Genomic DNA, 12,409 nt, shown 5'->3' with positions numbered 1-12,409 from the left:
TTCTATGTACACCAGATTTCTTTGTCTGTCTCTCTCTCTCAATTTTTCTCAACTGCACAGTATTTCAAATAAGATAGAATACCGTTGCTGTAAACTTTAAGACGGGTAGTTTTATCTTCAGTGTGAGCATTTGTCACACACATACAGTAAACCATGTGCCAAGGATCCTGCTGTGCTGAGTCACCTCTGTTTAGAGTTCCATGAGGTTCCCTCCAGAGGTGGGGAACACAGGCCCCTCCTGCCCCTGAGGTTCCCTCCAGAGGTGGGGAACACAGGCCCCTCCTGCCCCTGAGGTTCCCTCCAGAGGTGGGGAACACAGGCCCCTCCTGCCCCTGCATGCTCTAACGTGTCCCAGGAGCACAGTTTTCGCTCTGTTTAGACTCAGAACCTCACCAGCTCTTAGAGATCCCACATCTCAGCTTAGGGCCGCTACTGGCAAAGAACTTGGAGAATGACCAGGATTGGTTAACCCTAACCCTAATGCATGCCTACAGCCACACTGCTTATGGAAGCCCTTCTTTTAATTACTTTCTTTTAGCCCTTCTTTGATTACAAGAAAGTGGGGACAAGTTCAGTGCCACAAAATGATTCCAGGTAAAGGTACATGTACTTTGTTTTAGATTGTAGATTGAAGATCCCAACTATTGGTGGATATACGACTTGTTGTGTTCTTTTTGGGGGGTGATATGTGTGCACTCCTTAATCCTGCACTAAGATTCATAGCAAATGGGTCAAGAAATGTCTGGAGGATAGGGGATTTAGGGCCACGGTCCAACACAATGACATTGTGTGAACTACTACAGCCTCCTCGACATGCTTTGCCTCAGCGGAAACCCTTCAGTGTCAAACGGAGCCTTCTTGCCTTTAGTTCACCTTAAGTGTCTAGACAGTGGTTTTCTTGCTTCGTTGGTTCTCTTGGACTGAGGCCAAATCTTCACTCTTGAAGGCGATAAGAAAGACGTGTTATCTGCTGTTAGCGGGCTGGTGACTGGGAGCAGAGCTGTGGTGGGTGTCACTGGGGGGGGTGTCACTGGGGGGGGTGTCACTGTGAAGGGGGGGCGTGGCGGGGGGGGGGCGTGTCACTGGGGGGGGGCGTGGGAGGGGGGGGGGCGGGTCACTGGGGGGGGGGCGTGGGAGGGGGGGGGCGGGTCACTGGGGTGGGAGCGGGGGGGGGCGTCTACGTGCTCCTGACCAGAGGCACACCACACAGAGGCAGAGACTCGGCCACGATAAATACATCTTGTCTGCATTCAGCCGGTTCTTCCAGTAATTGCAAACGGTCAGAGCTTTCTTCACTAAACTTAATTTTCAGGCACTGAAGGTAGTCTGGAGCTACAAGGGACAGAAAAATAGAAAAAAAAACTCTAAATCCTTTGTCTGCCTCTTCTACATCAAATAGCGTTATTGCTTATTCCTGACCATTGTCTGGTGAGGTCCCCCTAGAAAGCTTTATCCTGCATCAGAACATAGACTACAATACACAAGGGCAAGTGAAGGTGGGAACAAAACAAATATGATAGAAAACTTCCAAAGTTACGGACCATACAAAATAGTTGCAATATAATGTAAACAACTGCGCAAAGCGTGCGTATGCTTTCTGCCAGCACAATAGAAAAATATGAGATTGAGGTCATCCATTGAGGTGCGATCGACTGCACCTATATTGCGCCCGACAAAGGCCATCAGGGGTAATACAACAACTATTCAGACCATTCAGCACTTTACGCTTGTGTTCTCCGGATATTGTCTGGTATGAAAAGTCCAAGGTCCCTGAAGTAAAAATCTATCCATGAATTGTGCGTTGGTTCTTGTTTGAAGTCTATTGTGGCTTTATTCCCTAGCCAGGTAACACAAGAATGCAGCCTTTATTCTGGGCATAGTTGATCCACAATATTGGCAACTGGTCCTTAATTCCTTTCTATGCGAGGCAACTCTCCAGCTCAAAGTAATTCAGACTCTTTCTCTCCATCTTGAATGGAGGGCTTGTGAAATGAAAGGGATTCAATAGATGTGAAAGATTTATTCAAGGGAAAAACATCAAGACTTTGGAATGGAAATCCAAGACATATTCTTTACCGAAGGACACACGATAGTTTCATGCTGTATAACACAGGCAAATTTTGGAGATGCTTCGATCCATACAATGGTGAAAGAAATTAAATAGATAACCATGTCACACAGAAAGAGATCATCCACTACATGATACCTAATGAAAAGGGAGATTTTAAGTAGATTAGATGCTGTGTACAGTAAAAAGGACAGACTACTGATTGTAATTCTTTAATACAGAGTTGGTCTTAAATGGCGTGAACTGGCACACTTATAGCTCAATCTGTGGAACAATAATCTCATCTGTAGAGTTTGTATTTGTAGGCAGTAAGCTATTTCATTTCAAATGACTTGAAAACCCTGTTTAAACATACAAGGCTCTAATGAAAGTAAAAATGCCTTTGAAACCTGATTCTAACTCATTAAAATGTTTCCCTTTTGATATTATTGTTTCACTGAAACCATGTACGGCTATTGTAAAGGTTGCTAACATGTTAGTGTTAGTAAATATGAAAAGAGGACGTAAACATTCCAGATGACCCATTTCCTGTTCATGCCAGTATGATGTCTGAGCACTATGCTGTAATCATGCTGTTTTGATGGTTCAGTTGTCTTGACATTTGTTGGTGGAGCTGTCAAGCCTCGTCTTGGATTAAGGGAAGCATCAGTCAGACATATGTCCTTTCTGCTTTTGTACAGTTTTTTTTTTTTATCTGGGTGAAATATAATTTTTATCTCACTTCATTCAGAATGACAGTTCTTCCAAATCGCTGCAGACCAAAAGGGATATTCATTACTTTTGGTAGACCCGCCCGGGTAGCTCGTCAACTTTTCATCTCCCTCCATCTCTCATCTATTTCACTCTCTCAAAAAGCCCATTTTTCCTGCCAATTTCACTGCTTTACTTTGCTATGACCTTCTGGCGTAGATTGCTTGGCTTGTGTTATTCACAGTTTGAGTTTTACAGAGAATAATATTTCGGCATAGGATTTCCCACACTCTTAGGTCCCCAATAACTCGTGCTGATAAACCCAGGAAATTCACTCTCCTGGGTTTCTCTGGATTTGACAGCTTAGGGCTGTGTGTGATGCTGGGTTGTAGTGTCTGGATATGAAAATGTTCAGCAAGAAAGGAAATGACCTTAAATAACTTCCGACCCCTGTGCTTCCTTTCAAAAAATAAATTCCTTGTAAGTCAATCAAAGCAAATTTAATGTGGGCATACATGTAGAATATAGCGTACTTTATGTAAGGAGTTATTCGCTTATGAGAATAAAAAAGTTTTGCTGTACAGATTGTGTTTAAGGTTTAGGTTTAAGGTTCCCAGGACGTCTGTCAGAATGGTGAGTGAGATGACAGCTAGGGATCAAGGTGTAAACCTGTCTCTCCCAGGTATAGACCCCGAGTTATAGTCACAGCAAGAACGGGATTTGGGACATTTAAGGTTTTCAATTTGAGCTTTTTATTCCATTGAAATCACTCAAGACACTGAGACCTTTTGTCTTGTTTTGTACCACAGCACAAAATGTAAAAATGAAAGGGGCACTTAATTCCCAGGTAGACCATGTTCCAGTTACCTGAGAGCCTTTTACAATATCACTCTCTCATTTGTGGGATGTAATGGGGTCTGGGCTTGTCTGGGCCTCATTGTCACCAGCAGGCCTGGTTTGGGCCATTTGGAACATCTTAAATACAGGGACGACTTTAATCTTTCTTCATTATTTCTCCATTATTGATAAATGTGTCCTAATACCTCCCTCCTCTTATAAATGAAACACTTTGACTCGTTCTCCATCCCTCATTTTTCCTCTCAGCACCTTTCCCCTCTGCTTTCATCTTTTACAGGGGACAAGTAAGTAAAGGTAGCGACCGAGTGAATTCCACTTGGAGATAGAAGGATAATTGAGTTGGTAAACATCGAGGTCAGGGCAAGATCATTGTTAGATAATGTTAAGAGGTGCTTGGCTTCATTTCAGTATGCATATTACCATATTACCTTTGTTGCTGTCGGATGGGAGGACATCTGCTACCATGAAGACGACAGCAGCAAACACAGTACTTTGGCTCAATCACAGGACATTCATTGAAGGACGTTACTTGTGGTCTGTCTGCAGACACATATTTACCTGAATATCTGCTTTGTGTTGTCACACTTCTCCATTATAAATCAGAAATTGTTAAGCTTCTCTTTTGTATTTTCTCTTCTGTTTTTCATTACAGGAAGGAATGCTTATTTGATTTGAATAGGCTTAATTGTTGCTCCTCGCAGAAATCCATCCATATTGGTGGTTAGAAGGTCTCTTTGACATGTTGTTTCTACCTTCCAACTAAACTGGTACACAGAGCTAATGCGTCACAATATTGCTCCTCCAGGAGCCCATGTACTGAATATGATGGAAAAATGATTGATGTACAACAACAATCAGATCTGTTTTCCTGACAAGAGTCTGATTCATGTGTCTCTGCCCAAAACCCTAGTTACTCCATCCCCTTCATTTCTTATTTCTAATTCAAAAAGGGTTCAGGATAGTTTTCTGTGAATTATTGTACCAGGTAATAGATTACATTTTGAAGAGATTAAGTAATAAATTGTTAGAGTACTATATTATTTTGTACTGTATTGTGTTGGGATTCTCCCTAATAGAACATTAAGTCTGTTAGTAGTATTTGAAAGCCTTGTTTAATCTTATCTGGTTTTAGGCACAAAAAAGACTGGTTTACTGTCTGGTTTGCCCCGGGGCGGGGCTGTGGACTGGGGAGGGGCTGTGGACCGGGGAGGGGATGTGGACCGGGGCGGGGATGTGGACCGGGGCGGGGATGTGGACCGGGGCGGGGGGGGGGAGATGTGGATCGGGGATGGGATGGTGGTCTTTGTTTCTGAGACCGAGACGAGGTTAGGGTTAGAGGTAGTTACATTGAAGCAGAGGACCACATAGTTAATTTGCCTTCTATTCCACAGAGTCAAGTGGGAAAGTGGAATGCTGTTGTTGAAATACTTTTAGGAACCCTCTTTATATGATCCTTTCAACAGTGTCCATTTAGGTGATAACATGACCAGCCACCTTGATAAACCCACAATGGGGCTACTTGAATTGAGGGGAGGTTTACCAAATGAGTCTCTCAATTAGAGGATTTCTCCCTGCCAGACAAGAGGATTCAGCCTCACTGAAACAATGCTGCTGTGGTTGTCGTCCAGTTCAGATACCCGCTAACAAGTTCTATTATAACTAGGCTTGTGAAAACTGACAAGTCCAGGTACTCTTAGATGATGAAGTCCATACTCCTCTGTGTCCCCAGGACCAGTTCAACACCTGCCACTGCATGCACACAAAATTAAGCTTTTCCAGCAGTGAGAATCAGTCTGGAGCTGCCCTCAGGGCTTTATACTGGAGCTGCCCTCAGGGCTTTATACTGGAGCTGCCCTCAGTGTTTTATACTGGAGCTGCCCTCAGGGCTTTATACTGGAGCTGCCCTCAGGGCTTTATACTGGAGCTGCCCTCAGGGCTTTATACTGGAGCTGCCCTCAGGGCTTTATACTGGAGCTGCCCTCAGGGCTTTATACTGGAGCTGCCCTCAGGGCTTTATACTGGAGCTGCCCTCAGGGCTTTATACTGGAGCTGCCCTCAGGGCTTTATACTGGAGCTGCCCTCAGTGCTTTATACTGGAGCTGCCCTCAGGGCTTTATACTGGAGCTGCCCTCAGTGCTTTATACTGGAGCTGCCCTCAGGGCTTTATACTGGAGCTGCCCTCAGGGCTTTATACTGGAGCTGCCCTCAGTGCTTTATACTGGAGCTGCCCTCAGGGCTTTATACTGGAGCTGCCCTCAGGGCTTTATACTGGAGCTGCCCTCAGTGCTTTATACCGGAGCTGCCCTCAGGGCTTTATACTGGAGCTGCCCTCAGTGCATTATACTGGAGCTGCCCTCAGTGTTTTATACTGGAGCTGCCCTCAGTGCTTTATACTGGAGCCCCCGGAAAATCCCCAAATGGATGCATCTACTCAGGATTATAGGCCTATATGATAAGCAAGAAGGTGTTTTCTATCAAAATGTTTTGGGGTGTAAAAAATTGTCTGCTTGAGTAGTATTATCACTTTTACTGCAACAATACAGAATAAATGCTGTTTGTTCACTGTAAGGAGTACAACTGTGTCAGTCAATCTCAAGACCCCCAAATGAAAAATATTTACACCCAACACTGTCTGCATGAAAGAGTTTCAAATCAAACCAAGCCTGCTAGTGAAAAGCAAGAAAATGGGAAGAGGGGAAAAACAGGAAGAAAAAGATGAATAAAATAGAAACAGAAGGAGATGAAGTCAGGAAGAGAAGGAGGCGGGAGGAGAGTAAGGCGGGAGAGACTGTTTTTGGATTAACCATGCACTGACAAAAAAGGGAGCATCTGAATTCCCGGGTCCTAATCTTTTGCTCCAAGCACGGCTCTGCTAAGCTCTGGTTTGGGATGACAGGTCCCCCACCTGGACAAGCTTGGACAATGTCTCCGCAATGTCTCGTTTCTACGGGAACACTGCAACGCAGACGTCTAATCACGTCCGGAACCAAAGGCACCTGCCCTATCTGCCTCTACATTTGGTTGGGGAATCTTTAAAGAGGCTAAACCTCACTTTCATGCTTGTCTTTTATTCACGGTAAGTGCTTATCGAAGCGAGCTGTTACCACTGCCCCATCCTCCCTCCCACAAGCTCACTGAATGCTTGACGTAAGTACAGCCAATCTGGATAAATATGAATCTCTCCTTACTGTCACTGCTGGCATATTATGCCCCTGAGGGAACATTCTTTTCATAATATCATAAGCTGCTTAGCGGTGTGCTTCTATTTAAGGCATACATATTAATAGCTATAAGGAAATCATATTTGAACTGTTCCCTGCAATCAATGTCTTTGGGATTGCTGTTATACTTTGTATAAGAAGGTGCTAATAACTTGAAGGCACTTACACTGGGCGATCTAATCCCTTTGTATGATAAAGGCTTGCCTTGGTAGGAGAGGGAGCCAGATACGGACAAGGTGCTTGAAGGTTCAGCCCCTCATCACAACCTCACTAGCACCTTCTCCACCTCCCTTTCCTCATCACAACCTCACTAGCGCCTTCTCCACCTCCCTTTCCTCATCACAACCTCACTAGCACCTTCTCCACCTCCCTTTCGTCATCACAACCTCACTAGCGCCTTCTCCACCTCCCTTTCCTCATCACAACCTCACTAGCGCCTTCTCCACCTCCCTTTCCTCATTACAAGCTCACTAGCGCCTTCTCCATCCTCCCTTTCCTCATCACAACCTCACTAGCGCCTTCTCCTAATCACAACCTCACTAGCGCCTTCTCCACCTCCCTTTCCTCATCACAACCTCACTAGCGCCTTCTCCACCTCCCTTTCCTCATCACAACCTCACTAGCGCCTTCTCCTCATCACAACCTCACTAGCGCCTTCTCCACCTCCCTTTCCTCATCACAACCTCACTAGCGCCTTCTCCTCATCACAACCTCACTAGCGCCTTCTCCTCATCACAACCTCACTAGCGCCTTCTCCTCATCACAACCTCACTAGCGCCTTCTCCACCTCCCTTTCCTCATCACAACCTCACTAGCGCCTTCTCCTCATCACAACCTCACTAGCGCCTTCTCCTCATCACAACCTCACTAGCGCCTTCTCCTCATCACAACCTCACTAGCGCCTTCTCCTCATCACAACCTCACTAGCGCCTTCTCCACCTCCCTTTCCTCATCACAACCTCACTAGCGCCTTCTCCTCATCACAACCTCACTAGCGCCTTCTCCTCATCACAACCTCACTAGCGCCTTCTCCTCATCACAACCTCACTAGCGCCTTCTCCTCATCACAACCTCACTAGCGCCTTCTCCACCTCCCTTTCCTCATCACAACCTCACTAGCGCCTTCTCCTCATCACAACCTCACTAGCGCCTTCTCCTCATCACAACCTCACTAGCGCCTTCTCCACCTCCCTTTCCTCATCACAACCTCACTAGCGCCTTCTCCTCATCACAACCTCACTAGCGCCTTCTCCACCTCCCTTTCCCCTGAGAAACCACTAATGTGGGGTAGGAGCATGTTGCTGTTGCACCAAGCACATTACCTATTGCACGATATGCTCTTCAGAATGCCTCCACCTCCCACCCGAGGGGTTGCTTTTGGCGCATAAATACAACAGTTTGTGGTTTAAATGCTGTCTTTGTAGTCATTACAGGATTAAACCTGTGAATGATCTCTCTCAGTATTATTAAGGTTTTGACTGTATTATGTAGAATAAATATTTGATACTACTAGGAGGTTTGTAGCAGTGCTTCACATCAGGAAAGAGAGGAGAGGAAGAAGCTTACAGACCATGTGTGTGTTTATGTGTGTGTGAGGGGGGCTTTCTGGAGGAAGTCATTCTTGGTGTGGCCATTAGCAGCAGATTATGCAGCTGTTGGTTGGCTCCCCACCAAGAGTTTATTTACAGGGTTTCATTATCCTATAGTGGCAGATATAATTTCCCCATCCCAACACGAAGAAGAGAGTGATACTCTGGGATGCTGGATGTTTTGATGGCAGCTTTGGGTTTCCATTCAGTCCAGTGATGCTCAGTCACATCAGAGGAGAACTGACACTTTTTAAAATGTTCTTCATGATTTAAATGATCTCCATTCTAGATAGTGGTATTCTATAAAAGGGTAACATGTCAGGTTATGGTCTTCAACTTTGCATGTTCATTCTGAGTTAGTGAGTTGTGACCTTGTTTTAAACCATATTCTATAAATACTGTCCCTCCATCCTCCCCATGGGCCCACCGTATTATTAAAGCACACCCAACCCTGAACAGTCATTTCAAGTCAAATCAGGTATTTACAATGGACAAAGTCCTACCTGCAGTAGCGTGTGGTTACATCAAGCCTCCCCTGCAGTGTAAGATGTGCCACCTGCCCAGGCCCTCTCTCTCCCTGTGAGCCCAGCAGGTGGAGGCAGTGCCTAGGTGCTCCAGCAGGGTGCGCTGGTCCACAGTGGGAAGAGCCAATAGGCAGGAAGCACTTGGGGCTGGGGCTGGGGCTGGGGCATTGCTCTGTGAGCCCGGATGAGTGCCTCAATTGTGAGGATATGTTCCTGTAAGCCTCTGGTTGACAGCAACACAGTGCACTTATTTAAAGCAATTTCAAACATGTCTTGTCTGACAAGTTTTAAATCCTACTTAACACCCCGTAACAGCCACGAGTTTACTGTCAGAATTAAAGAACAGAATTCTCAAAGGGAGAGAAATTATCACTTTCATTCTGTTCGCCTCCGTTGTGCATAAGGGACATGGCAGGCATGTTTACCTAGGGATGAATATATTATTACCAATTTGCAACACAATGCTTTTCATCCTGGTGAAAAGACTGTTGAAAAGTTTACCTTATACTTTAATTGCTGCCATTATGGATCAAGGAATAAAGGGAACCGAAGCGCATGGCGGGTGTAAGACATGAAGGGCAGAGCAACGTTTCAGCAGTTGAAACCTTTATTTGGGATAGCTTTAGTACCGAATGTAAACCTGCACCATTACTTCTTCACTCTTTTTCTCCCTTTGTTGATTAAGCCAAAATAAAAATGGCTCCTGTTCAGAGTTCTTTTGTCTCAAACGTGAAATGCAGAAAACATGTTTTTTTTTTTTTATGCATTCGACTTTGACATTCGACAGACAAAATTATTTTAGAATAGTTTTCTTCTATGACACTAGTAAAACAATTAAATAATTTAGTCGTTTGTAATTTGTTTGTAACAGTCACAACTTCCTTTGTGACTGTGTTAGTCATGAAAACAAAGCCTGACTATGTATTTGTATTTTTATGAAGACGTGTAACGGATCCAGGCTGCCTCGGCTCTGCCTCACGTCGAGTCTCCACGGATGGGCATCCTACCTCAGATTGCGCTTTTGTTATCAGTCCCCAAAAGCAAAAACAAATCGCCAAATGTTACAATCTTCCTCCTGTCCTCCTTGCGATTGCATGTGAGGAGGTGAGGAGATAAACCCTCTGGTACGTGTTGTTGCTGTGTGAAAGACCCTTTATCAGCTCATACCTCTGACTTGTGCTTAGTCTAGTCAGCCAGAGAAATATGACGGGAATAATCTGATAGGGCGACGGCATCTCGACATCAGTGCCAGTGTGTGCTTAGCACGCTGGTGTTTATGCTGCCCGGCCTTCTTTTCTCCAGGGAAAAATGTCAATAGAGTTTTCAGGATGCATCTCTCCAGTGGGAGGAAGCCCTCTGACTTGCATGGCCTCTGGATTGAAAAAAGAAGCAGCATACTTTAGGTGAGAGTAACTGTCGGTAGATTGCTGCGGTAAGATGACAACGCTACTTCTGAATGTGTGCAGAGAAACAGCCTGCTTCCCAGCTGAATTCCTGTTCTCGCAGCTTCACCCGAGACTTTGTGTGAGGGTTAGTGTGAAGGTGAGGGTTAGTGTGCAGTGGCATGTTCTAGGTTCTGGGTGTCAGCACAGAAAGACTGCATGTTTGTATGTGCAGGAGAGAAAGTAAGAAAGCCGGTGTGTGTGTGTTCTACAGGAAGGTAATTGTGAGGCTGTTGTCGTGGCATGCGGCTCTGTAATTCCCCCACATGAGAGGTCCTGTTTGAGGGCACCTGAAACACGTCACACCCTCCAGCCTGGTGCTGCAGGCGCTCTCACAGGAAACACTGATTACACATTGTGCTGGAATGTGTTGGCACAGACTGTCAATTAAACAAGAAAATGAAACGGCAATACCCAATAAAAACTATAATAAACACATCATTTGATTATTCATTTGATAGGATTTATTTGAGAATTCTCTATCAAGGCCCATGTGTAATCTGTGATGAAGCAAATGGTGAGCTTTTATTATTAGATGTTTAGAATGTATTCAGTCCAGTCTGAAACTAATTAGCAATTCTCATAGCCCCTGTAACAATTCACTTAATTCTAGCATACCTCTCACACCATAACAGATAGATACACAAATAATTTACCTTGAGAAACTATTATTTTGCAAAATGTAAACTGCTTTGTTGGGTTGTAAAATATTTTGTGTGCAATAGTTTTGTTAAAGACTAAGAGTGTTCACAAGTTAGAATGGATGTTATGCATAGCTACATTTTAGTGGAATTTTCAAATTAGTAATTACCTTTTTCCCACTGGTTTCTCAGGTAAAATTAGAGACCAGAGCATTTACAACTGAAAACTGGAAAGCTAGCGTAATTAATTGTTCGCTAGAAAGTATAACTAAAGTTTTTGTATTGTTTCTTTTTTTTCCCCCAGAAATAATCGTCTTTTGAAACATCCATATTGATCTGGCTGGACAGATGGGGTAAGTTATTCAGTGTGGTACTGAACTAGTGAGGTAGACAGATCTTAAGCCTCGTGTCTCTCAGTACCAAAGCATCAAAGCCACTTCAAGCTTTTTCCAGCGTGACGTACTAAGGTAGAATGTCTCCCTCTTAGCTTGGAAATATTTATACTATTGTAGATTCATTCATGACACTTCCAATGAAGCTTTGGCAATAACTTTTTCCAAACATGGTGCGGTGTGTATATTTTTGTCACTGCAATTGTTGATTGCAATAAGCTCTTACAGGGATCCTTATCTCCTGGGCCTATCAAGACCAGGTCTTTGCATGCCCCCCCCCCCCCCCCCCCTCTGAGTGGGATCGTCTGTCGAGCACCTTTGATTTGTCCAGCCCTCCCCAGGAAGCTCAGGAAGGCTGGGAGGTCTTTGAGAAAGCCGAACAAAGCCACATATTTGTTACCAACTGTTGCCACCATCGGCTGCAACATCTTGTTTGTCGGCTGAGCAGGGCGAATGGCAGTATGGATAGGGGTGTTTGGAGGTGAAATAAAGGAGATGCTATCCCGGCTAAATGAGGGAAGATTCACGTGGTATAATGAAGGCTGGACCCATGTCTTCATGGTTGATGCGTATCTAAAAGGCCTGGCAAATACTGTTCCTGAACAGAAGGTTTTATCTGCAGATATACATATCCCCTGCAACCAGCAGACCCACAGGAGGCCACGCTCTATCTCCTCAATCACTTTTATTCTTTGCAAGTTTTTTTTAGTTTTTTTATCTAAAGGAGATTGCAGGACTCAGAGTTTAACTGTAGTTTTTATTTTTTCACTTCCATCCTGATGTTTTTGATTTGATTTAGTATACCGGAAATTCCTTCTGTTGAATTTAAGATTTGATTCCACAGAGATCTTTAATCCGTTGACCAATTGCAGTTGGACCTTGTATCTGTTAGAGAAATGTTGAATTTACAGAATCATTTTGGTATCACAAACCATTGTAACCATCACAGTATTTTCTGGGATTAATGTATGCTGAAACCTTGTG

At 44.4% G+C, this 12,409-nt stretch overlaps 1 long non-coding RNA gene across 1 annotated transcript in view; it reads left to right on the top strand.

Annotated features, from left to right (window-relative positions):
• Nucleotides 1-12,409, top strand: part of LOC146254215 (uncharacterized) — a 41,862-nt gene that overhangs the window by 4,214 nt on the left and 25,239 nt on the right. Inside the window, exon 2 of the long non-coding RNA XR_014731431.1 lies at nt 11,338-11,386. This is a non-coding gene — a long non-coding RNA (uncharacterized LOC146254215). The remainder of the gene's footprint in view (nt 1-11,337; nt 11,387-12,409) is intronic.

Source organism: Hypomesus nipponensis, chromosome 16 (genome assembly GCF_054491055.1).
Source record: "Hypomesus nipponensis isolate SF chromosome 16, ASM5449105v1, whole genome shotgun sequence".
NCBI lineage: Eukaryota > Metazoa > Chordata > Actinopteri > Osmeriformes > Osmeridae > Hypomesus > Hypomesus nipponensis.
Note: the sequence above shows the minus strand (reverse complement) of the source record. Positions and strands in the feature narration are given on the sequence as shown.